General features: G+C 40.3%; 1 protein-coding gene and 1 pseudogene across 7 annotated transcripts in view; both read left to right on the top strand.

Annotated features, from left to right (window-relative positions):
• OPHN1 (oligophrenin 1) overlaps positions 1–27,725 on the top strand; it is a gene marked incomplete at its 3' end in the record, with an annotated part of 608,646 nt that overhangs the window by 121,496 nt on the left and 459,425 nt on the right. The window lies entirely within an intron of this gene.
• On the top strand, positions 16,378–18,088 carry LOC307096000 (acidic leucine-rich nuclear phosphoprotein 32 family member E-like; annotated as a pseudogene). The gene has a single exon. The product of its transcript is annotated as an acidic leucine-rich nuclear phosphoprotein 32 family member E-like (transcript).

Here is a 27,725-nt window from a genome sequence, read left to right as displayed (position 1 = left end):
CAGGTTTGTGGAGGTGTGCGCCTCAGGGCTGCCTCTCTGATGGTCACACCCAGCTCTGCTCCCCAGTTCCGAAAAAACAACCTTCCCCTGCAGTCTTTCAGGGTTTTTCCACCTGGGTTTTCCTATGTATTGGGCTTAGTAATCAGAGTCAGAAAGAGCCCAAGTGTGTGTACAGTGGGTCTGTGCGCCAGACTAAGGAGCCCGCACTCCTTTGAAAATTCTTAGTCTGATCCTCCTCGTCATATTAAAATGAGTTGCTTTTAAGAGGTCACTTCTGTTAGCAGCTCAGAGGACCCCCTTCCACATTCACGGATCACGGCAGCTCCAACTGCCGCCGATTTTTCTAGGCACAGACCTCCCGGTTCCTGCCGGTCCTGCGGTTCGCGCGCTTCCCTCCCACCACGGGGATTAGAAACCACACCTTATTTCAGGCGAAATCTGACCTTTCCGTGGTGCAGTGAAGGGTTCCTTTGAATCCGAATGTTTGCGCCGATAGGGGACCGGTGTTCTGGTGCTCGCAGCTGTTCAGTGTTTGCAGTTGTCATGGAAAGTCAGGTTTCCAATACAATCCTCCTTTCCTTGCAAGATGGCGAGGCGCCCGGTTATCCCGCAGCTCCGGGAGGGGACCCAGCTCCTGTGGGTGCTGCACGGTCAGGGAAACCCTGGCCAGCACTCCCCCGCCTTCTCCTGGAGTTTAGCTGTCCCTTGGCTTGCCAACATGCACTCCCCCTGCGAACCTCTGTCGCTCCTACTCTCCGCCCCAGGACCAGACTCCAAACACGACTCTATTCCATCGCCATTTTTTCCTCTCAAGTCTATTCTTCATTTCAATTGGATTCTTACTTTCTGGCCGGTTCTTTTTTTATGGTTACTATCTCTTTGTGTAAGTTATCATTGAGTTCTTCTAGTCTTCTCCTAAGTTCACTGAGCTTTCTTATAACCAGTGTTTTGATTTCTGTGTGTGGTAGACTGCTTTCCACCATTTTCTTTAGTTCATTTTCTGAAATTTTGTCCTGTTCTTTCATTCAGACATGTTTCTTTGTCTACTCATTTGGGATGCCCTTCTGTGTTTGTTTCTATGTTTTACGTAGATCTGTCATATCTTCCAGTCTTGGCAGAGTGAACTTATATAGTAAGTGTCCTGTGGGACACAGTGGCTTAGTATTTCTGGTCACCTGAGCCTGGTGCTCCAGTTGTGTTCCTTATGTGTGCTAACTTCTTGTTCTTGAGCCTTGATTGCTGTTGGCACATCACTTGGTGGCATTGACCCCCTGTCTGTCTGGCTGTGAGGACTGGCCATGACTATAGCTGGAAAGCTATGTTGTGGTTGCTGACCTTATGGAGCAGGATTTGGTTTAGCGAGACTCTGGGTCCTGCCAAGTTGACCTATTGTATGTGTCATTTGAGTTTCTAATTGTTGGTGCTCTAGTTTGTTCTGAAGCCTGCTACGGTGTGTTGGTTCTGGGTCCTCTTGGGAGGGTCTCCTGTGCAGACACAGGTCAGCTGCTGTCTATGTTCAGCCCAGGGCCACCTGGTAGGGGTTTCAAAGTGATCTGCAGTTGATAGCTGCCTGTGCTGGGCTTGGAGGTGCCTTGGAGAAGCTATGTGTGAACTGAGGCAAGCTGCCTCTAGTGTCATGCTTGGGGCCGCATTGCAAGATATACAGGGCTAGCCACTGCTTTTTTGGGATTTGTGGACCTTTGGATATTTCAGGAAAGTCTGAAGTATAGGCTGAGTCTGGCCACTTGAGGGGAACAGCTGTTGAAAGAGGTTCTGGCTATGTGTGGATTGGGTGGGGCTGCATCTTAGAGCATCAACAGGGTGATGTGAGCTCTGTTAGACAAATTAATGAAGATTCAGACTTGGTGCATGCCTACACCTGCCAGTTGTGTTATGGGAGGTCTCGTCAAAGGAACAATGGCTCCTGCCAGCACTTTATTCCTGGAATGAGATGTCTTTCCAGCTCTCCCCTTGAAGCCAGACAGTTCAGTTCCTCTGGATATGTCCCTGATGAGATGTGTCCCTAATGCTTTTCAAGCTTCTGTCCCTTCACTGGAGCTTAGGGTAAGTGCTTGTGAGTGAATAGGTATGTACTCTTTTAAGAGGACACCTGCGTCTACAGTTGTAACTTGTCTCACCAGGATGTAGTTCCCACTGATTTTTCACACCCAAATTTTGTGGGGACTTCTCTTCCTGCCACTGGTGCTCTGGATTCAGGAGCCAGGTGTGGGGCTTCCCCAACCTCCAGCTCCTCAGGTGGGACCTCCACAGCTAAGATGTTTCTCTCCATCATAAGCTGCTCTATCTGGGTGTAGGGCCATCCTGCTTGTGGTTTCCTCTTTTTATCCTTATTTATAGGAATTATTTTCAGCCAATCTTCAATTGGTTCTCAAGTGTCTTTGTTTTATAATTTAGTTATAATTTTGATGTGTTCATGTGGGGAGATGAGAATAGCATTAATTACTCTGCCATCTTTTTAAAAAATATTACATATGTCTTCTTTTTCTCCCATTCACCTCTCCCCAGCCACTCCCACTCCCCAGCACATGTCCTCAACCCCCTAGTGTCTGTGTTCATTGGTAATATGTATATGCTTGCATTCAAGTCCTTTAGTGAGCTCTTACCCGCCCCCCGCCCCTCCTCTGCCTTCCCTCTAAGGTTTGACGGTCTGTTTGATGCTTCTCTGTCTCTGGATCCGTTTTTGTTCATCAGTTTATGTTGTTCGTTGTATTCCACAAATGACTAAGATCATGTGATATTTATCTTTCTCTGACTGGTTTATGTTGCTTAGCATAATGCTCTCTATGTCCATCCATGCTGTTGCAAATTGTAAGAGTTATTCCTTTTTTTTTTACAGCAGGGGAGTATTCCATTTTGTAGATGTACCATTTTTTAATCCACTGATCAGCTGATGGGTACTTAGGCTGTTTCCAAATCTTAGCTATTGTAAATTGTGCTACTATGAACATAGGGGTGCATACATCCTTCCTGATTGGTCTTTCTGATTTCTTGGGATATATTCCTAGAAGTGGGATTACTAGGTCAAATGGGAGTTCCATTTTTAATTTTTTGAGCAAACTCCATACTGTTTTCCACAGTGGCTACAGCAGTCTGCATTCCTACCAGAAGTGCACGAGGGTTCCTTTTTCTAAACATCCCCACCAGCACTTGTCATTTGTTGATTTGTTGACAATAGCCATTCTGACAGGTGTGAGATTGTACCGCATTGTCGTTTTGATTTGCATCTCTTGGATGATTAGTGACTTTGAGCATGTTTTCATATGTCTCTTGGCTTTCTGAATGTCCTCTTTCAAAAAGTGTCTATTTAGGTCCTTTGCCCATTTTTAAATTGGATTATTTGTCTTCCTTTTGTTAAGTTGTATGAGTTCCTTGTAAATGTTGGATATTAACCCCTTATCGGATGTATCATTGGCAAATATGTTCTCCCATGCAGTGGGCTCTCTTGCTATTTTTTTTTTGGTTGATGGTTTCTTTCGCTGTGTAGAAGCTTTTCAGTTTGATGTAGTCCCATTTGTTTATTTTCTCCATAGTTTCCTTTGCCCTAGGATAAGTATCCATAAACATATTGCTACTACAAATGTCTGAGATTTTCTGCCAATGGTTTCTTCCAGGATTTTTATGGTTTCCCATCTTACATTTAAGTCCTTTATCCATTTTTAGTTTATTTTTGTGTATGGTGTAAGTTGGTGATCTAGTTTCATTTTTTTTGCATGTATCTGTTCAATCTTCCCAACACCATTTATTGAGGAGACTGTCTTGACTCCATTGTATGCTCTTGCCTCCTTTGTCAAATATTAATTGAGCTTAATGGTTTGGGTTGATATCTCAGTTCTCTGTTATGTTTTATTGGTGTATATGGCTGTTCTTGTGCCAGTACCAGGATGTTTTGAGTACAGTGACTTTGTACTATAACTTGATATCTGATATTGTGATTCCTCCAATTTTGTTCATTTTTTCTCAAGATTGCTGCATCTATTTAGGTCTTTTTTATTTCATATAAATTTTTGGAGAGTTTGATCTAGATCTGTGAAATATGCCATTGGTATTTTAATAGGGATTATGTTGGGTTTATAGATTACTTGGGTAGTATGGACATTTTAATGATGTTGATTCTACCAATCCACGTACACAGTATATTCTTCCACTTGTGTATATCTTTTGCTATCTCTTTTTTCAATGTCCTGTATTTTTCCAAGTATAGGTCTTTTATCTCCTTGGTGAAGTTTATTCCTATGTATCTTAATTTTTTGTTGCAATGGCTAATGGGATTGTGTTTTTAGTTTCTCCTTCTGAGAGTTCATTATTGGTGTATAAAAATGCCAAAGATTTCTGGGTGTTAATTTTATATCCTGCTACATTGCTGAATTCATTTATTAAATCTGATAGTTTTTTGATCGAGTCTTTAGCGTTTTCTACGTCCAATATCATGTCATTTGCAAATAATGACAGTTTTACTTGCTCCTTCACAATTTGGATACCTTTTACTTCTTCTTCGTGTCTGATCACTATGGCTAGCACTTCCAGTACTATCTTGAACAGGAGTGGTGAAAGTGAGCATCCCTGTCTTATTCCTGTTTTTAGGGGAAATGTTTTTAATTTTTGTTTATTGAGTATTATGTTGACCTTAGGTTTGTCATATAAGGCTTTTATTATGTTGAGGCATGATCCCTCTATTCCCACTTTGCTGAGCGTTTTTATCAAAAAAGGGGTTGGATTTTGTGAAATGCTTTTTTTCCATCAATTGATATGGTCATGTAACTTTTGTCTTACACTCTGTTAATGTACTGTATCACATTTATTGATTTTGGGATATTGTACCAGCCTTGTATCCCTGGCATAAATCCCACTTGGTCATGATATATGATCTTTTTAATTTGTTGCTGGTTCAGATTTGCTAAAATTTTGTTGAGGATTTTAGCATCTATGTTCATCTGGGATATTGGCCAGTAATTCTCTTCCATTGTCATGTCTTTATCTGATTTTGGGATTAGTGTAATGCTGATCTCATAGAAAGAGCTTGGAAGTGCTCCTTCCTGTTGAATTTTTTGGAATAGTTTGAGAACTATAGGTGTTAGTTTTTTTTGAATGTTTGGTAAAGTTCCCTGGTGAAGTTGTTGGACCAGGGCTTTTGTTTGCTGGAAGTTTTTTTTTTTTTTTCTGCTTCAATTTTATCAAGTGCTGTTGATCTATTAAGGTTTTCTCATTCTTCCTAAATTAGTTTTGGAAGATTGTATTTTTCTAGGAATATGTCCATTTTCTTTTTTTCTATAAGCATTTATAGCTTTAAGTTTTACTGTAAGCACTGCTTTACCTACATGTTCTAAGGTTTTGTATGTTGTGTTTTTATTTTCATTCATCTCAAAATATTTTCTAATTTTTCCTTCTGATTTCTTATTTCACCCATTTCCTACTTAGTGGTGTGTTATTTTCCATATATTTGTGTATTACTCAACTTTATATCCATTATTAATTTCCAATATCATTTTATGTGGCCACAGAATATATTTCCTATGATTTTAGTTCTTTCAAATGTACTGAGGATGCTTTTATGGATTAGCATATAGTTTATCTGCTAGAATGTAATATGTGCACCTTAGAAGAATGTGTATTCTGTTGTTGGGTGGAGTGGTCTATAGGTATATGTTGGGTTGCATTATTTTATGATCTTTTCCACATCTTACATCTCTGTATTGATTTTCTGTCTATTAACCATTATTGAAAGTGAGTAATTGAATTCTCCAACTATTATTGTTGAATTATTTATTCCTCCCTTCAATTTTGTCATGATTTGATTTATGTATTTTGTGGGTTCTATATTTAGGTGTGTACATGTTTATAATTATTATATCTTCCTGATGTAATGGCTCTTTTATCATTATAAAATTTCCTTTTTTTATTTTCACTATAGTTTTTTACTTTGAAATCTATTTTATCTTATGTTTATATGGCCACTAAAGCTTTCTCATACCTTTTTTTTAATCTTTTTAGTTTTGACTAATTTGTGTTTTTGAATGTAGTATATGTTTCCTGTAGACAGCATGCAAGTTGGACTAAAATAAATCCAGTTTGTCACTCACTGTCTTTTGTTTGTTTCTTTGATTAATTCACATTAAAATTATTGATATCGTTGGAAATATGTCTGCCATTTTACTTTCTAATACATCTCGGTTTTTTTGTTCATATATCCCACACTTACTGCTTTCTTTTGTATTAAATGCTATTACTGCTCTTATTGTTATACATATTACATCTGTATATTTAGAAATCAAGACTTTTGTTATAACAATCCTATATAATAAAAACCTAGTATGCAAATTGTCCCCTCAACCAGGAGTGCAACCGGGAGTTCAACCGCTCGCTATGATGTGCACTAACCACCAGTGGGTGGTCCGGAACATGGTGGCATCAGCGATGCACTGCGACTTCTAGCTGGCTACCTGGGGGCAAGGGTGACGAAAAGAAGGTGCGGTGAGAATTCGGGGTGTCCACCGAGCTTGCTGTCACTCCCCCTGCTACCCTCCCATGGGATGCCAGGGCTCACATGCAGGGAAGCCCCTGTGCTCAGGTGATGGATGCCTGTGAGGAGCCTGCCCTGCACCAGTGCGACGTCTTCTGGGTGAGCTGGGCTGCAGCAGCCAGGACCACAGGGGCTGGTTGGGCTCCCCATGGGTTTGTGCAGGAGCTGGTCTGCGAGGCTGGCTGGGAGAGAGCGTGCTGCTCGCCTGGCTTCTGTGCAGTGCCACTAGGTGGCCCAGAGGTCCATGCTGCACCCTGACCTGTGGCGTCCGGCCGATCTCAGTGCATTTCTGCATGGGGACGCAGGCACCGTGACTCAGGTGGAGGTTGCGTGCGGGGATCCGAGGTCTGGGGGCTGAGGTGCTGCCCAGGGCCCAGAGGTCGGCTGGGACCTGCCCTTCCACGCCAGACACTCGCACTTTGATCACTGGCCAGGCCTAGGGACTGCACCCATGCACAAATTTCATGCACCGGGCCTCTAGTTACCTTATAAGATATTATGTCTTTTAAAGAAGTTGAGAGAAGAAAGTAGAATAAGCATACATTTATACAGTTTGTTATATTAACCTTCTTGAGTGCGTCTTCTGGTTCTCTTGATTTGTTTGTGATTTAAGTTACCATTTTGTGTCATTTCCTTACTTTTTTATGGCTTTGCTTTTACCTAAACTCCTCCTTTGTGAATTGATGTAAAATATGCTTCCTTATATTACAGGCCCCCAAATCCTAATATATAAAAAGCCAGGGGCCGTCACGACCGAAACAACCGGATGGACAACCGAATAGCAGGCTGTGTGGGGCAACCATACGACTGAACAGCAGGCTGCGTGGGGCAACCAGGCCAGTGGGGGGGGGGCATTTTGGGGCAACCAGGTCGGCATGGGGGGCAGTTGGGGGCGATCAGGCTGGCAGGCAGGTGAGCAGTTAGGAGCCAGCGGTCCCAGATTGTGAGAGGGATTGCGCCTAAAGTGGCAGTCGGACATCCCCCTAAAAGTCCCTGATTGGAGAACTTGCAGGCTGGGCTGAGGTGACCTCCCCCCATGCATGAATTTTGTGCACCAGGCCTCTACTATAATTATATACATATTGTGTTGTACGATTGCTTTTTATGTTAGTTAAGAGAAGAAAGGAGAGGAAATATACATTTATACTCTTTTATAATACACTAGAAGCCCGGTGCACAAAATTTGTTCACTTGGGGGGTGGTCCCTCAGTCTGGCCTGCACCTTCTTGCTGTCTGGGAGCCCTTGGGGGATGTGTAACTGATGGCTAAGCCAGCAGTTGGACATCCTTAGTGCTCTCCTGCCACTGCCACTGCACTTGCCAGCTGTGAGCCCGGCTTCTGGCTGAGCAGCGCTCCTCCTGTGGGAGCACACTGACCACCAGGGACAGCTCCTGTGTCGGGTGTCTGCGCCCTGGTGGTCAGTGCGCGTGATAGCGACCGTTCATTCCGCCATTTGGTCGATTTGCATATTAGCCTTATATTATACAGGATAATTAATTTTGCACGAGATGTCAGTTTTTAATGTGAATTTTAATTATTCTCTGTGTTCAGTTGTTTTTAGCTTGAAGAAGTCCTTTAGCTTTTCTTGTAAGGTAAGTGAGTCTATTAGCAAAGGATTCTTTCTGTAGAACCTCATTTTCATCCTATGCAGTTGAATTCAACATCTCTGAGGGTAGAGCCACGCAAAGGTGATTTTCAAAATTGTATTGTTTTATTCACATAATAAGCAAGGGCCTATAACCACTGGGATAGATGATTTCCAGGGTCCCCTGCAGCTCTGACATTCTGTGATACTCTGAGCAAGAGAGCTGTTACCCCTGGGATCCTTAACCTATGTTAGAATACCTCTTCCTAACTTGTGAGTATGGCATAGACCTCTAGTTCTCAAAGTGTGGTCCCTAATGGGCAGCAACTATCAAAATGTGAGAAGTGAAGATTCTCAGGCACCATCCCACAGTAGACTGTTTTAACAAACTTAATCTCTTCAGTTTATTCTGTGGTGCATTGAAATTTGAGAACTACTGGTATAGGGAAAGAACACTTTGAGATCCAAGGACTTCTTTTGAGACTGGGCCACCTCTGGGGTGATGCTGGGCAACTTATATCTTCTGTGCCCCTTTACCTTTTTTTTTTTTTAAAGGAGAAGAATATTTGCTCTCACTCATGCAGTCATGAGACTAATCAGAGAGTCAAAGCCCCTTTGTAAACAATTAAGTCTATATGCACATGTAAGGCAACATTATGAACTTGGGAAACTATAATTTATTGAGCATTTGTTCTGGACCAGGAGCTCTGTATATTTTATCTCATTTATTTTTTAACCACTTTACAAGTACTGGTAGAATTATTTAGCAATCCAATTAATTTTCAACTGTATTGGAATGTAAAAATTGACATACAAATTGAAAAACAATTACATCAAAATTCATCTATGTGAAAATCTAACTTTATGAAATATCAAATTATATCATAATCCAACAGGAGAGCTAGGGGAGGAATGGTTTTTATTAAAATACTAAGAGCATTTTGTTTCCCTCCCACCTCACCTAGCAAAGAACATAATCAGGTCTTGTCCTGTCATTAGCTAGTGCTTGTTAACACTTAGCTCTGACACTGCACTAGTTAATTCTGTGATGTAGGGGAAATCATGCTTCCTCCTGGACTTCAATCTTTTCATTTTAAAATAAGCAGTTCTACCAAAAAATATAACTTTAAATTAGCCTTTCCACTTTAGTCAATTAGTTTAAATTGTGCTGTTAGGTGTGAAATTTAGTGATTGTTAAAAGCCATAAGAATTGTTTTCCTGGTGGTTTTTAAGAAGTATTAAAACAGTTGTCTTTCTCAATTGGATTAACTATCAGCACGGGACAGAGCGGCCTTATATAAGATTAGAACTGATTGTATTGGACCAGAATAGAAAATGCCAGTTGAATTAGAGAAAATTTCCCTGTCAATATTGGTCCTTAGGAGTGTGATTAGAGGCTCTTAAAAGTCAGGGGAGGGACTTACTCTCTAATGACACTTACTTATTTTCACAGAGAGAGGTACTCACTGTGAATGTGAACATTGTATGTATTTTCTTTCATATGTGGGTTATGAACAAGTGTATGTGTGTGTGTGTGTGTATACATGTGTATATGCTTTGAAGTACCGATCTTATTGCTGAATATTATCACTTTTTATCACACTTACATGCATTTCTTGGCCACCATTATACCAGTATGTAATGTGATTGTGACTTAACAGAGGTTAGAATGTGAACTTTAAGTTGCAGCACTTTGGTTCCCTTCTCTGTAAGTTTTTTAATGGATCGAGAAGCTAGCCAGCAATGGAGGAATCAATCTCTGTCTTCCTGTGCTAAAGAAACAAATTTGCCCCCAAGGTCATTTGCTCTTGTTCCTGCATCCAGGCAGCAGAATCTGCTTCACCTCCTGTATGTCTTTGGGTCTGCCTAAGAGCCTATTTTCTGATGATTTGAAGGCTTAAAGCTCTCTGATAAAAACCAAATTTTCCCCCCACAAATGACTAATTAGAGTGGGAGAAATGGTTGGAAGGTTATAAGGATTTGCCTCTGTCTTTTTTTGTCCCAGAAGTCTCCTGCTTTGTTCTTTCAAAGGCGGGTCTTTTGTAGAGTCTCTGCCAAGGAGAACTAAAAATTTCCCATGGGAATCCTAGGAGGGCCTGGTACTCAGTAAATCTGAAAAAGACAAGCTTTTCAGATGTTAATAAGTCTAAGCTGGACCCTGGAAGCTCTGCAGCCTGAGGGGCCAGATTAAATACCCAAGCAGTATAACTGAAACCAGATAACCAATGGGCCCAGGCTTCCTGTCACTAGTTGAACCAATTAAGCAGAGACAGGGTTGAATCATATATGAGCATTTATTCCAATAATGCAGGCAGTATGGGAGAGCAGCAGGTCATCCATGAAAATCTGCTTTGTTACTCCCCACCCCCTTATATTGGGCAGGACAAATATTAAATGGGGAAGTAGGCAAAATAAATAAAGAATGGGTATGAAAATGGGTATTACAGGCATTGGGAAGTAGGTAAAAGAAATAAAAATGGGTATAATGGTCACAGATTACAGGCAGTGTGGGCTGGGAGTCTCCATTGCTTGGCATCTAGGTTGTTAATTTTTCCATAATAATAGGCAGTTCTCAGATGAGAATAGACTCCCAGGTTCCTGGGGTTTACAACTCCCAGACAGGTTAGAATGTGCTTTCTTTAATCAAAACAAAACCATCACATTTAACAGAGCATGATTAATATTTCTTATAACTACAGCTAGTCCCCAATGTTCTATTTCTGACCCTAACATAACCTTTGCCTGACCTGTAGCCAGGTTCTCTTATTGGTGATAATTTAAGAAAGGGTCACAAAGGTAGAATTCAATACTACTTCCAAAAGTCACAGCAAGCAAAAAAGCACTGGCAACACCAGGTGAAAAAAAATCTCTGGTTGGAAAGAGGATATGAGATACAGGGCAAAGCCAATTATTTATTATTAATGCAAATTTAAAAGTACAGAGGGTCATGTACCAGTTGTACCAGTTAATAATGCGGATTTTGTAATCAAAGAAAACACGATAATTTCAAGAGAAACATCAAAAGTGCTTTATTCAAAGTAATGTCCATCGCTAGCTACACATTTCCCCCATCTTTCAGCTAATTTGTGGATACCTTCCCAATAGAACTTTTCTTGTTTTGAGGCAGACCATTCAGAGACCCAATTTTCCACTTCATACGTTTTGAAGTGCTGCTCAGAAAGTGCGTGTGCCATCGATCTGAACAAGTGGTAATATGAAGGTGCAAGGTCAGGTGAATATGGCGGGTGGGTTAATACTTCCCAGGCAAGATCTTTTAACGTGTTTTTAACTGTTTTTGAAGTGTGTGATGGTGCGGTATCATGAAGCAAAATTACTTTGCCGTGTCTTCTGGCCCATTCTGGTTTTACAATCAAAGAGTGGTTCAAATTGATTATTTGTTGTTGGTAGCGATTAGTATTAATGGTTTCACCTGGTTTTAGAAGCGCATAATACACCACACCTTCCTGATTCCACTAAACGCAGAGCATTGTCTTCTTTCCGAATTGATTTGGGCTTGCAGTTGATGATGGTTGACCTGGATCAACCCATGATTTTCTGCATTTGGGATTCTCAAAATAAATCCGCTTTTCATCACCAGTCACAATTCAATGCAAAAAAGACTTTCTTTCATGCAGTTGAAGCAACATATTACTGATGACTTTTTGGTTTTCCATTTGTCTTTCGTTCAGTTGCTGTGGCACTCATTTCCCTTCCTTTAAAATCTTTCCCATCGCTTGTAAACGATTGGAAATTGTTTGGTGAGCAATGTTTAATCTTTCTGCAAGTTGTTTTTTGAGTTTGACACACATCATCCAATAATGCTGTTGGGCTTCAAACTTTTTCGGTTGACCTGGATGTTCTTTGTCTTTCACATCGAAATCATCACTTTTAAAGCATTTAAACCAGTATTCACAAGTATCTTGAGATGGAGCATGTTCACCATAAGCTTCCCAAAGTATATGATAACATTCAGCAGCACTTTTCTTCAAAATAAAGTAATGAATTAAAACTTCCTAAATTCCCATCAGCAGATGAATGGATTAGAAAACTGGTACATCTACACAATGGAATACTTTGCTGCTATAAAAAAGAAGGAATTCTTACCATTTGCAACAGCATGGATGGACCTGGAGAGCATTATGCTAAGTGAAATAAGCCAGTCAGTGAAAGATAAATACCACATGATCTCACACATTTATGGATAATAAAGAACATTACAAACTGTTGAACAAAAATAGACACAGGCAAAGAAGCATACAACATCGAACACCCTGTCAAACTACAGCGGGAAGGTAGGGGAGAGTTGGGGGTGGTTTAAGAGATCAACCAAAGGACTTGTATGCATGCATATAAGCAGAACCAATAGACTCAAGACACTGGGGGTGGGGGGGACGAGGGCAAGTGCCGGGAGGTAGGGGAGGCGGCGGGGGGGGGGGGAGGTCAGTGGGGAAAAAAAAGAGACATATGTACTACTATTTGTAATACCTTAAACAATAAAATTTAAAAAAATTAAAAATTTCCCGCAAATGCTCTTATTTTTGGCATGAAATTTGACATTTTAAGAGTAAAAATATCTACTATGTTAATACCTTCAGAAAATTTGACATATGAAGTTTTGAAGCTTGTTGTCAATGCAGCAAAATAGCATACATATCAAATCACATATATTTCAACATATGTGTAACTCCATCTATTAAAAAAAATCTGCATTATTAACCAGTACACCTGGTAATAAACATTCTTGTGCCAACCTCCCCCTGAGATGAACCTTTTGTTGTTTGCTTCATTGCTTTCTTTCTCTAAATAAAACATTAGAGATAGTGAAGGGTGCTTTTACCCCTCTCTTCAATCCTCAAGAGAGGCAATCACAATCCTGATTGAATTGGGTGTGTATCCTTGGCCATAGTCTAGGACAGTGATGGGCAACCTTTTGAGCTTGGTGTGTCAAACTTTGCCCAAAAACTGAGCATAACTCGGGTAGTGTGTCACTTTGAGGATAAAACATTATTTCGCGATATTTATAGTTTAAATAACATAAATGTATAATTGTTATATATAATTGTATTTAATAAACCAAAAACTAAATATTTAACTTACCTGCTTAGTGACTTCTTTGTTCATCCATCAGTCGGTTTCTTTTGTTGGTCTTGATATTATTTAGCTTGTGTGGGGTGCCGTGAACTAAGATAAGTGAGGGGGAGGGGGAATTCTTTAACTAACCTGCCTATTAGTGACTTTTTTGTTGCTGAATTTCATTGGCTAAATCTTCAATTGAAGGTTGGTATTTTGTACACTTCAGGCCCAAGCAAGCGCTACTAACTTCATCTGTCAATCTGTTTCTTTTGTTGGTTTTGATATTATTTAACGCTGAGAATAAGGCCTCACAAAAGTATGTAGAGGGAAAAATTGTGAGTAAAGCCATTGCTATATTTTTCAGGGTGCTAAAAGTGTCTGGTAGTCGGTTCCAGGCACTCCAAATTTCCTGTTGGTAGTGGCACTCCTCTTGATTCTCCAAGCGGCACCTTTCCAGATTCTCAAGCTTTGACCTCAAGTCGACAAACACCTGAGCCCAGATACTGTCTTGAAATTCTGCAAGCTTCATCTCCAAATCATCAATTTGCATCCATTGGAAAACATTTAATTCCAAACTACTGTAGACTACTACATCAGGATACTTAATTCTTTTCATGGTCTGTTCTAGACTTCTAAATTGACTAAATCTATCACTAAACTGGTCAAGTAACGAGTCTAAAACATGCTGGTACTTCATATGCAAGAGTTCCATTTCATTTGTACAGCTGCACTGGCCTTCTCAAAATATTTTGTTACTCGAGGAAAATACTTATAAGTTTTCATTTCTACATCTCGCTTGAAAATTTTAACTTTACTTTCAAAAGCTTTTATGTATCCAAACATAACATCAATACTTTTGCCAAAACCTTGTAACTTTAAGTTCAGTTCATTAATATGAACAGAGAGATCTGTAAAAAAACATCAGGGTGTTGACCCACTTATCATCATTAAGCTGAGGAAAGTTTCCAGATCCTTATCGTCAAGAAATACCTTAATTTCTTCAAAGAACTCCACAAAGCGCTCAAGAACTTTGCCTCTTTTCAGCCATCTTACATTATTGTACATCAGCAGTCCACTGTAGGTGGAATCAACCTCCAGTAAAAGTGCCGAAAATTCTCACTTGTGAAGGGGGCGAGCAGCTATTAAATTAACTATTTTTGTAACAACTGACATTAAGTCGTTTAAGTCGGTGAATCCTGCCTTGGCATATAAAGCCTCCTGATGGATAATACAATGAAAAGGCACAATCGGATGTCCAATAGCTTCTGTAAACAATTTGACAAATCCGACTTTTTCCCCCACCATATTTGGTGCCCCATCTGTCGTCACTGACACAACTTTAGAGATATCAATGCTTAGGTCACGAAATGTTTGTATAACAACCTTACATATTTCGCTTCCTGATTTACTTGTTGACACTGATACTAACTTTATCAACTCTTCTCTCATTGTGAGACCATCAGAATATTGACCAATAATGGCCAACTGAGCATGTGATGTGACATCAGTAGTTTCATCAAGAGAGATCGAAAAATATTTACACTTCCTTATGTCTCTCTTTAATTGATGTTGTACATTTGTGTTCAGTCTCATTATTCGGTCTTTTATGATATTTCTACTGAGTGGTAATTCAGATATTCTCTTAATAATTGCATCTTTATTCTGCATATCGTGAAATAGAACTTGTGCACATCTTAGGAGAGTTTCTTTAATAAATTCTCCCTCACTGAGCGCTTTTCCATGCTGAGCTATAGAGTGAGCAATGCTCAAACTTGCAGATGTGAAATTTGTAGAGCCTTTCATAAATTTAAGGATGGAATTAGATTGGCTCTTATAAAGGTGTAGCTGTCTGGAAATGTATTCCTTCCTTTCATCCTCACTTTTTTTCCAAGAGCTGGGAATGATTAGTTTCAAAATGTCTATTTATATTCCACGTTCTGCTTACTACCGTTCCAGCACATAGAACGCAAAATGATCTGCCATTTTTTTCTATAAAGCCATACATCTCGGTCCATGTCTCTTGAAAGGGTCGGCCACTGCTACTACCACTTCCTTTACTTAACCTTAGTTTTTTATTTTTTGGGTTCTCCATCAGGGCGTCAGTGACAGAAGATAGAATTATAGATAGCTTGTTAGGCCTGCAGGCAATTAGGGGTTAACTAGCCTAACTAACCACAAAATGGTGCATATAACTGTCTTTTAGGAAAGGGCAGGGTTAATAAGCAGAAATAGGGGTTAATAAGGATGCACAACAGTAATAGTGGTGAAATGGAGTCTGCACTATGGAGCAAGATGGTGTTCCTTATGTGAATTAAAATGGCTTCCGCTATTTCTAATGGCGAGAAACGGCACCCATAGCACATCACAAACCCTTTCCTCTCCCAGCCTCCCCCTCACTTATCTCAGTAATGATGGATTAGAAATCCATGACACCCCAGAACAGTAGACAATGGTTGCTGTGGTTAACTGTTATTTGGTTACTGGTAATGGCAGGGCCCCCAGAGATGCGTCCCCCGCTGCGTTCTGCTGCTCCCTGCTCTGCCGGCAGAAGTGAGGGCAAAGATCCCGGCTTAACCGGAAGTCCCAGAACTAGACGCTCTGTGCCGGACTTCTGTTGTTTTGGCCTACAGACCTCCGGCACAGAGTGTCTAATAGGGGAGGATGAAACATTTGCGACTAGAGTCTTGGTGTGACTCTAGTCGCAAATGTTTCATCCTCAGGAGCAGCAAATGTTTCATCCTCGGCATGCGGCCCCCTCAGCGACCGCGTGTCATCAGAAATGGCTACGTGTGTCAGTGCTGACACGCGTGTCATAGGTTTGCCATCACTGGTCTAGGATATCTATGTTCTCCTAAAATTGTTTTAAATCAAACTGCCATGTAAATGACTGAGATGGTAAAGACTGAAATAGATCTCACCCTTTTATAAAGTAGATACAATCTATTATGTACATGTTCCAAGATAAACCATAACTTTTCCTCAATTATGTACATGTTCCAAGATAAACCATAACTTTTCCTCAATTGTTGACAGTGCTATTTGCTATACATAGTTTAACCAAAATGCACCTGATAATTTAGGTAGTCATGTGTAAGCTCACTACCTTTATGGAAAGAAAAAAAATAAAACTTTTCTCATCTCTATGACAAGCAGGCATTTAAGAATTAAAGCAAGGCACTTAGGATAAGTTTCCTAATGTTACTATCTTCCTTGATGTTACTATTTTAAAGAGATGGCTTCCATGCTGTTAACAAAAGTGTTCCTTGGTTATAATGCTGGCAAGAGATTCATTTAGCTTTTACAAAGATTTGTATATGTGTCAAAGAGACTGAAGGTAGCTTTGTAGTTACAAATTTTCTCAAGGAAATAACTAAGTAAAGGAGGGGGGAAGATCTTTCCCATATGGCAACCAGGAACATTCAGTCCTAGAGATAGTGAAGTCTGCTTTTACCCCTCTCTTCAATCCTCAAGAGAGGCAATCACAATCCTGAGTGAATTGGGTGTGTATCCTTGGCCATATGCAGCATACTTATCTATTAATTTCCTTATTAATGGGCATATAGGCTATTTCTAATTTTTCATTATTGCTGGCAATATGCCAATGAACATCCTCATATATGCCTTCTTGGGATATGTGCAAGAGTTTCTCAGGTAATGAGCATTTTTATAAAATTATCAGATCTTTCCAAATTGCATTTCTAAATGGTTATGCCTGTTTAGGTTCCCACCAACAAATATATTAGATTATTCATTTATCCACACCATTATTCACATTTGATATTGTTATACCTTAAGAATTTTGTTGAGGAATGGAGAGTGTGTGTGAGAGTGTGTGGAGAAGGAGGTCTTGGCAGCCAAGGTAGAGTCCCAACTCCTTGGACTCCATTTGCTATTCTCTTCTTTCTTCCCCCACACCTATCTGCTGGTGTTGGGCATTTATATTTGCGTTTCTTTACATTCATTTCCAAATCTTTTACAATTTGAGGGTTGGGGTAGTGGGAAAGGCAGAACATGGTAACAGAGGAGCGTAGTAGCAGAATAGTAGGAGGAGGACATGGAGATGAAGATGAGGATTAACCTGGAGTTAAGGAACAGAGTCCTGGAGGAGGTGGTACAGTTAGTCCTTGAAAATTGCTATTGTGTCAATGGGGAAATTGAGGGCTTCGATGATACTTTTTAAAAAGTAGAGTTTCTGAGTATGATTAATGTGGAACTAAGTTCACTGGCCTGGCTTCCCAACTTAAATGACTTAGAATGTTGGAACTTAGTAACAATAGTATTTTTGGAGGATTGGAAGTCCTGGCAGAGAAATGTCCTAATCTTGCCTACCTCAATCTGATTGGAAACAAAATCAAAGATCTCAGTGCACTAGAAGCTTTCCAAAATCTTAAAAATTTTAAAAGTCTTGACTTGTTTAAGGGTGAGAACATACTGCTGCAGCAAATCACCTACTTAGATGGATTTGATCAGGAGGATAAAGAAGCACCAATTCAGAATGAGGATGATGAGGATGGAGATGAAGATGATGAAGAGGAAGCTGAAGCTGGTCCACCTGAAGGATATGAGTAAGAGGAGGAGCAAGAAGATGAGGATAAGGATGAAGATAAAGCAGGCTCAGAATTGGGAGAGGAGAAGAAGAAGTGGACCTCTCATACTTAATGAGAGAAGAAATTCAGGATGGAGAAGATGATGAGGATTTTGTTGAAGGGGAAGAAGGAGAAGAAGGTCAAGAAGAAGAAGAAGTGGAACTAAATGAAATGGAAGCAAGCAAACTACCAGATACAGAGTTCAAAACAATGGTTTTAAAGATAATCAAGGAACTTTATGAGAACTTCAAGGAACTTCATGGACATAAAATAGGTACAATCAGAAATGAAGGCTACATTAAATGAAATGAAAAATAACTTACAGGAAATGAAAAGTAGAGGACACCAAGAATCAAATCAGTGATTTGGAATATGAGGAAGGAAAAAACACCCAATCAGAAGAGCAAAAAGAAAAAAAGAATAAAAAATATGAAGAAAGTGTAAGGAGCCTCTGGGACAGCTTCAAGCATACCAACATTAATATCATGGGGTGCCGGAAGGAGAAAAGAGGGAGCAAGAAATGGAAAACCTATTTGAAAAAATAATGATAGAAAAGTTCCTCTACCTGGTGAAAGAAATAGATTTGCAAGTCCAGGAAGCTCAGAAAGTCCCAAACAAGATGAACCCAAAGAGCCCCCCACCAAGATACATCATAATTGAAATGCCAAAGGTTAAAGACAAATAGAGAATCTTAAAAGCAGAAAGAGAAAAGTTGTTAGTTACAGACAGGGGAGCACCCATACAACTATCAGCTGATTTCTCAATAGAAATTTTGCAGGTCAGAAGGGAGTGGCAAGAATTATTTAAGGTGATGGAAAGCAAGGAAATACAACCAAGACTACTGTACCCAGCAAAGCTATCATTTAGAATAGAAGAAGAAGGTATTTGAGGAGAAAAGCTGAAACCAGATGCTGAGGATGATGGAGGAGAAGATGATTAGATCATTCTAATACCAGATTCCCTAAATTCCTGGGTGTGTAATAGAGTGGTCACATCTTGTTTCTTCATGTATAATAGCTATCCCTACAGAAGGTAACGTGTCACTTTTTATAGGAAAAGTGTGGTTTTACTGTTTTTGTCTTATCATTCCATATAAAATTTACTTGTCTGTTAATGATCATATTGTATGTAGAGACAAATTTTCATTGACCTCATTGTGAAATTTCCTAGCAGTTTATTTAGAATCTTAATTTTTCTAATACAAGTTTACCTATTATTCATTTTAGCCCATAATTAAAACATGATGGCTTTTGACACAGGCATAATATGGTACATTTCATTCATAAGTTTTTAAAGTTATTTATGAATTAACTGAAATCACAGTCAGCTGGAATATGAAATAAAATAAGTTGGTTATTTTTTTAGAGGTGACCCAGAGATCTTTAGTATGAAGACAATGACTGTTTTTGGCTAAGGGTTTTTGGGTGCTTATTTGTCACATGAGTAACTTGAAAAGTAGGAGCAGAATAGTAAAGATTCTGTTCAACAATATATTTCATGGCTTTTGGGGAGTCTTCTGAAACATTTTAAACAAGGTGACTAATAAGATTTTTTATAAGATTTTATTTTTTAAGGAAAAATTGCTTATAGTAAGTTCAGAGACATACAGGGAATCCCTTTGTTCTCAAGCTGAATGAAGATCATGACATGCTAAAGGTTGTTTTTTTGTTGTATTTTTAAGTGTGCGTTTTTCATTTTCCTTTCAACAATTCTTTTATGAAACCCTTCCTTTCTTGTTTCACTCTCCTCCCTCGTTTCAAAAAAAGTTGGGAAATGTATGAATACCCAGGAAAATACCTCAACTACCTTTTCAGACCTGTCTCAGTTTTAAAAAAGCTAAGTGAGACAAACAGTATTTTCTGAGATATGAATATTATTATCTATATAGTTTTATGCAACAGACTGCTTACTGGAAATCTTTCTTGGTGGACAAGATATACAGACTGTGTGGAAGGATTAAGAAAGAAAAGAAGCAGATAGGCTTTTGTAAGCAGCAATAGTGTTCCTCAAACGTCAGAATGATTGTCTGTTAATAGTTAATGAGACATTCAAATCAAAATTTTAAGTTAGCTTCCCAAATGACTTAGCTACCACTCCGCAAGTATTTCTAATTTTTCTGAATAGAACCTTTAATTATTCTTTCTGTAGTTTTAAAGCATTACCAGATATAGCATCTGATTGGAATATATTAGGGAATGGAAAAATATTTGAAACTAAGTCCATATAAAAATTAAGATTGGTTTTCAAGTGGATGTCCATTAAAAGTAGAAAAATATTTGGGAAAAGTTTGAGTGTGTTTTCTTATATGGCTACTGATTATAATATGACTAGACAAGTTCATCTCCCTTTTTGTTGTGGAGGCTCCATTTTCAAGGCAATTGCTTTTTTAATCTTGGCTTTTTAAATTTACCCCCGTTTTGTTTTGAATATTTGTAAGCTTTTTTGTTAGTTTCATCAAATTAACTGAAGTTACACTTCCATACTCGGACACATTTAAATTACTGAGTATAGTACTGCTTCTTTTTTAGTTTAAACTAAATAAGTATTACAACTGACTGAAATGAAAGTCCTGGGATAAGTTTAGTGGGGGTGATAACTGGAAAAGTGAGCCAAGGTTTTTTACCCGGGGTTGTGTCTCTCGATGCTGTAGAATGAGCTCCTCGGACCACAAGCAAAAGTGTAGAAAATTTATTACAAGCAGATTTAGACTCCCCACACAGGGGGGGGGGGGGCAATAATGGACTGCCCGTGAATCCTTGTATTCTAGGAGTATATTTTTGCTACAAGCCTGCTCTATATCTACCTGTGTAGCCACATGATTGATTCCCTCATTGTTCTTGCCCAGCAAAGGACCTGAACTTTCTCTGTTTCTATGTGTTCCTACACCTTGTTGCTGCAGACCCTCCCTAGTTTCACATTCCTCCCACTTTGAGTCCAGAAACATTTTATTATTTCTGCATGGTTGGTTCCTATGATTAGACTGGCTCAAACTGCCTTGTCTGCCCCTGCCTATGTTGCACCTGCCTTTGTTTTCCACTGGACCTCTGCCCTGCCTGCATTTCATGCTAACTTATCTTAGTGGGATTCAAATATCCAAATCATTAACATTTTATTCCTTTTAAACAATTGAAATCATCTGTTTTAGTCCCTAAGAATTCTCATCACATTGTTTTCCAGATTATAATATACTTATTTTTAAAATTAAATCTATATATAATCTTTCTTATCAGTCATCTTATTGTGCAATCAATAAGAGTTCTTTGGTTTGAAAACGACACATAAGAGCCTCCAAATAACTTTTTAAGACTTATTTAGCTTTGTGGGTGATATTTTCATGCAAATAAGTAAGGGTGGGTTTTATATTTTGTAGAAGTTTTCAGTCCTATTTTAATGCTTCTTTGTATGGCAGTATGTATATAGTGTGTTTAATTCCTCAAAACTCTCCTTAAGAATCTTTGAAGTTAATACTTTTGTGCAACTGTGTTTTAAATAAAGGCATGACAGTTTTAAAACAAACAAAAGAATTTTGTCAATCTGATGAGTATGAGATTTATGAAATGGAATCTCATTACTTAATTTTTATTTTCCTAACTATTTATTGTGTACTTTATTTTTTTTAATTTAAAAATATATATATTTTTATTGATTTCAGAGAGGAAGGGACAGGGAGAGAGAGATGGAAACATCAATGATGGGAGAGAATCACTGATCGGCAGCCTCCTGCACGCCCCCCACTTGGGATCGAGCCCACAACCCAGGCATGTTCCTTTGACTGGAATCAAACCCAGGACTCTTTATTCAACAGGCTGGTGTTCTATCCACTGAGCCAAACCAGCTAGGGCCATTGAGTACTTTAAAATATGTTTATTGGTCATTTATATTTTATCTTTTGTGAATTGCCTGTTTTTGTATTATTTACCCATTTTTATTGTGGGCTGTTGGCCCTTATTATTGAGTTAAAAGTGCTATTTCAGAAGTTAATCCTTTATCTGTTAAATGTTACAAATAATTTCCCCGTTTCTAGTCTCCATTGCCAAAGACAACCACTTTCTTTTCATTGTGTTTATGTTATTTTTGGTCAAAAACTAGTTTTTAACTGTTAAATATATCATGACTTCTTTTATTATTTTTTCTTTTGTGTCTTATTTAAGAAATTGTTTCCTACACTAAAGTTATAAATATATTTTCTTTTTTTAACATATATTTTTTATTGATTTCAGAGAGGAAGGGAGAGGGAGAGAGAGAGAAAAACATCAGTGATAAGAGAGAATCATTGATCGGCTGCCTCCTGCATGCCTCCTACTGGGGATCTAGTCTGCAACCAGGGCATGTGCCCTTGACTGGAATCCAACCTGGGACCCTTCAGTCCGCAGGCCATCGCTCTATCCACAAGCAAACCAGCTAGGGCTATTTTCTTCCACAAGTTTTAAAGGTTTGCTGTTCACATTTTGGTTATAAATCCATCTGAAACCAGACAACCAATGGGTCTGGGCTGCCTGTCACTCCTTGAACTAATTAAGCAAGTACAGAGTTGAATCATATAGGAGCATTTATTCCAATAATGCAGGCAGTATGGGAGAGTAGCTGGTCATCCATGAAAATCTACTCTGCATCCCCCCCCCAATAAGCCAGCTACTTATATTGGGTAGAACAAAGATTACATGGGGAAGTAGGCAAAAGGAATAAGAATGGGTATAATGGTTACAGGTTACAGGTAATGTGGGCTGGGAGGACTCCATTGTTTAGGCAACAATGTTGTTTATCTTTCCTTGATAATGAGCAGTTCTCACAAGAGAATGGACCACATTCCAAGGTTGACTCTCAGGTCCTGGGTGTGTACAACTCCCAATCAGGTTAGAATGTGTTTTCTTTAATCAGAACAAAATAATCACAGTTAACAGAGCATAATTAATATCTCTTGTAACTAGTAGCTAGTCCCCAATTTCTGTCCCTAAGACGTCTAATTTTATTTTTATGTATGGTGTAAGATAGGTGTCTAAACTTGTATGTGGATAGTCAATTGCCTAACATTTTTCTATGTAATAATATATCATTTTTGTCTGGTTTGCTGTTAATGGCAAAACAGTACCAGATGTGGCTGGCAAAGTTAGACCTCAGTCCTTGAGTTTGGCTGAGAAAGAATACAGAGCCAAGAACTCATAATTAGTAATTATAAGAGAAAATTTATATAGAAAGTCACAGAGGTAGAAAAAGTGAGCCAGTTGGGCTGCATGGACTCAGTAAAACAAGTTATAGGGGCCAAAGAAGGGTCCTTGGGACTTAGAAAAAATAAAGAAAAGGTATCTGCCTTGAAGGAAGATGAGGGAAGGAAGGAAAGAAAGGCAGGGAAGGCAGGAGAGAGAGAGAGAGAGAGAGAGAGAGAGAGAGAGAGAGAGAGAGATGAGAGAGGAGAGAGGCGAGAACGCCTGGGGAATGAAGGAGGTGGGGAAAGGTGAGTACATGCTGAAGAGAGAGAGAGTAGAGCACTAGGGAGAACTGGGTCCTTCATCTTGAGGACTTTTATCTGGAGGAGGTCTTAGGGGAGAATCTCAACAGAATATTTATCAGCTTTCCAGGTGTGTCCTTTCAGGGTCTTGGGCTCCTGGTGCTGGGGTGTGGGGGAGTGTCATTACTCAATGCAGCTGGTATGGATGTCATTGCCCAGCCTGACCTTGCTGCTCTTTTGGGACTAGAGCTGAAACACAACTGAACCTAAATGTCATCTCTAGTTTGACCAAAACTCTGTCTCTGTGGTCAATAGACCCCATGCTGGCCAGAACCTCATTGTCCTGAGGGCTTAAGGGAGTGGTTGTGCAAGGGCTTGTATGGGAATCTCTGAGGCTATTCTCCTGACTCCCTGTTCCTTCTCTAAGGGTGTCTAAACCCACATGACTACTGAAATACTAAGGGAGGAAAGGTCAGGGGAGGGTCTGAACCACATAACCAGAGATATGAAAGGTCAGGGAGTTTAAACCGCATGACCAGTGATATGCTAGGGGAGGAAAGGTCACCCTCGGGGAGAGAACCCACCCTATAATTGTCCCTTGCTGTGCACCTGGGGCTTTCCACCCTGGTGACCTTCCGTACCTGGCATATCATCCCTCCTTTGCTCATGTTTGTCTAACTGTGTACTATATCATTGTGATGTGTCCTCTTTAATATACTTTTTTTCCATATGTAGGTAGATCTGTTTCTGGGTTTTTAATTTTTCTAGTCCATCTGGCTATTTGTCTTTTCCAGTACTTATACTATCTTAATTATTATAGCTTATAGCAAGTCTAGCTTATTGGTAGAAAATGTCTGACCAACTTTTTTCTTTCAGTTTGCTGATTTTTAATATTGAAAATAAAAGCATTTAATATCTTAAAGGACAGCCCAGTCTGCTTTAACCGTGGCAGGGGAGAGGTGTCATACGTGAACTTACACTGGAGGGGGTCTAATTTCCAAGACTCCTGAGGTCACTAGTCAGTATCCCCATTGGTATTACCTCGACTGCGCTGCTGTGGCACTGCGGGGGGGGGGGGGGCGGTGAATGGAGCAGGGGCTTCCACCTGCACATAGCCTCTGCTGGCCAGTGGTGGATAAATAGAGGCCCTTCTTCTCTCTCATCCAGAGCCTGAAGTTTCACCAGGGCACTGCAGGTGGGTAGTGGTTGCCATAGGCTAGGGCAGTGGTCGGCAAACCACGGCTCGCGAGCCACATGCGGCTCTTTGGCCCCTTGAGTGTGGCTCGGCATTAGAACCACTTCTTCAAAATAGACTTGCCCAGGCTGAAAACCGACTTCTGCGCATGGGTCATGAAGTTTCATTTGCACTGTACGTATGCGCTGGCACATGGTATTTTGTGGAAGAGCCACACTCAAGAGGCCAAAGAGCCGCATGTGGCTCGTGAGCCGCAGTTTGCCGACCGCTGGGCTAGGGCCTTGCTGAAGGTGCTCCATGCATGGACGCAGTGGGTAAAGGCATGCTTGGGCAACTTCTTCTTCATACTTTCCTAACTATTCTTGGACTGACACTTCTCTATTGAATGGCTGAGTTTATCAAGTTTCATAAAAAGTCCCACTGATTAGAATTGCACTGAATTTATATTAAGAGAACTGATCCTTATGATACTGAGTTTTCCCGTGTATGGAAATGGGTGATTGTTTCATTAATGAGGGGCCATTTGTGTCTTTCAATATTTTTTAAAAAATGCTTACATAAAGTTCATGCACATGAAGGTTGCTTATACTTTAGTTGCTGCAATGAATTCCTTAAAACTATACTTTGCTTGTTTTTGACATATAGGAATTCTATTTTTTTTAATGTTGATCTTATATCCACTAACCTTAAGAACCTCATTAATTCTAATGATTTGTGTGTATATTTTTGCTGGGATTTTCTAAGTAGTAAATCATATCACGTATAAACATTCATAATTTTAATACAGACTTCCTTTCCAAACTTTATACTTCATATTTATTTTTCTTGTCTAACTTCAATGGCTAGGTGTAAATATTTCTCTCTTTTCCACGTCCAGCGTGGCTAGAGAGCGGTCAGGTTCCTGAGTAGGGGTGGCTGGGGATTGAGAAGATGAAAGAGACAGACACAGAGATGAAAGGAAAAAGCTGGGGCCAGGTGGAACCACTGTCTTCTGATGGAGAGACAAGGACCCAGAGCCAATGCAGTGTGTTTATTTTATACCGCAAAAACCAGGAAGTTTTACTACAAGTCAAGACAAAGGAGATTATGCGCATTCTTGGATGGGCCAGAGTTGAGTGTATTCATTCCTGGTGCTTGGCTGGATTTAAATAACAAAACCCACCCCCTGGCACCTGGGCTGAAGGTCAAGCTGACAACACTCCTGCCTCTGGCAAAGCCTGTTTCCAGGACTTGGCTTTGCCAAAGCCACTGGATTTAGCTGAAGATAATTAAAGAAATGCTCATGTGTCTTCCCAGGTGCTCTCTACAGCTAGGATTACCATTCAATTTTTATTATTGAATGAAGGAAGAGCTATAGGAGCACCTTAAACTTGATCCATACTTTAATGGAAATGCTTCTAAAATTTCACTATTAAGTCTAATGTTTAATGTTTTTAGTAGGTAGTGGTTGTCAACTTAAGGAAATTCCTTTCTAATCTGAAATGTACCAGGAGAAAGTATGTTTTTTCCTCCTTTTGGTAATAATGATAGAGTTTTACATGTTGATCAAATTCTTTTTTGTATCCTAAGTCTGCAAATAGAGCAAATTACACTAACAGATTTTCTAATGTTAAATTATCCCTGAAGTCTTAGAATAAATCTTATTTGAATATGGTGCATTTTGACTTTAGTTTTTCAGTTTTATTTAGATACTAGAGGCCTGGTGCATGAAATTCATGCATGGGGGTATGTGTCCCTCAGCCCAGCCTGCACTCTCTCCACTCTAGGACCCCTGAAGGGATGTACGACTGCCCATTTAGGCCTGAACCTGGTAGGATCGGGCCTAAACGGGCAGTCGGACATCCCTCTCACAATCCAGGACTGCTGGCTCCCATCTGCTCGCCTGCCTGCCTTCCTGATTGCCCCTAACCACTTCTGCCTGCCAGCCTGATCACCCCCTAACCACTCCCCTGCCAGCTTGATTGATGCCTAACTGCTCCCCTGACAGCCTGATTGCCCCTAACTGCCCTCCCCTACAGACTTGGTCACCCCTAACTGCCCGCCCCTGCAGGCCTGGTCACCCCAAACTGCCCTCCCCTGCAGGTCTGGTCCCCCCAACTGCTCTCCCCTGCAGACCTGGGTCCCCCTCCAACTGCCCTTCCCTGCAGAGCCGGTCGCCCCCAACTTCCCTCCTCTGCCGGCCTGGTCACCCCTAACTGCCCTCCCCTGCAGGCTTAATCGCCCCCAACTGCCCTCCCTTGCAGACCTGGTCCCTCCCAACTGCCCTCCCCTGCTGGCCATCTTGTGGTGGCCATCTTGTGTCCACATGGGGGCAGCCATCTTTGACCACATGGGGGCAGCCATCTTGTGTGTTGGAGTGATGGTCAATTTGCATATTACTCTTTTATTAGATAGGATAGAGGCCTGGTGCATGGGTGGGGGCCAACTGGTTTGCCCTGAAGGGTGTCCCAGATCAGGGTGGGGGTTCCCTTGGGGCGAGGGGCAGTCTGGGCGAGGGGCCTGTGGTGGTTTGCAGGCCGGCCACGCCCCCCCGGCGACCCACGCGGAGGCCCTGGTATCTGGGATTTTTTATCTTCTATAATTGAAACTTTGTAGCCTTGAGCAGAGCCAAGCCTCCTGCTTGCTCTGTGGCCGCAGCCATTTTTGTTGGGATTTATTTATCTACTATAATTGAAACTTTGTAGCCTTGAGTGGAGGCCTTGGCTGGCCAGGGTGTGCAGAAAGCTTGGCTTCCTCCATCTTTGGGGAAACCCAAGCCTCCTGTTCGCTCCGTGGCCACAGCCATTTTTGTTGGGATTTATTTATGTTTTATAATTGAAACTTTGTAGCCTTGAGTGGAGGCCTGGGCTGGCCAGGGTGTGTAGAAAGCTTGGCTTCCTCCGTCGCCGAGGGCAACCCAAGCCTCCTGTTCGCTCCATGGCCGCAGCCATCTTGGTTGGGTTAATTTGCATACTCACTCCTGATTGGCTGGTGGGTGGGGCTTGTGAGTGTGGCGGAATGATGGTTAATTTGCATATTACTCTTTTTTTTTTTAGATAGTATAATTCATATATAGCACTGTGTAAGTTTAAGTTGTACATCCTAATGACTTGACTTACATATATTCCAGAATGATTACCAGGAGTTTAGTTAACAATCATCATTACACACACACACACACACACACACACACACACACACACACACGGAAAAATATTTTTTTTTCTTTGTGATGAGGACTTTTAGGATCTACTCTCTTAGCTACTTTCAAATATACCATAAAGCAGTGTTAACTAGAGTCACCATGCTGTATATTTCATCCC

The sequence above is a fragment of the Cnephaeus nilssonii genome (genome assembly GCF_951640355.1).
Source record: "Cnephaeus nilssonii genome assembly, chromosome: X".
In the NCBI taxonomy this organism is placed as follows: domain Eukaryota; kingdom Metazoa; phylum Chordata; class Mammalia; order Chiroptera; family Vespertilionidae; genus Cnephaeus; species Cnephaeus nilssonii.
Note: the sequence above shows the minus strand (reverse complement) of the source record. Positions and strands in the feature narration are given on the sequence as shown.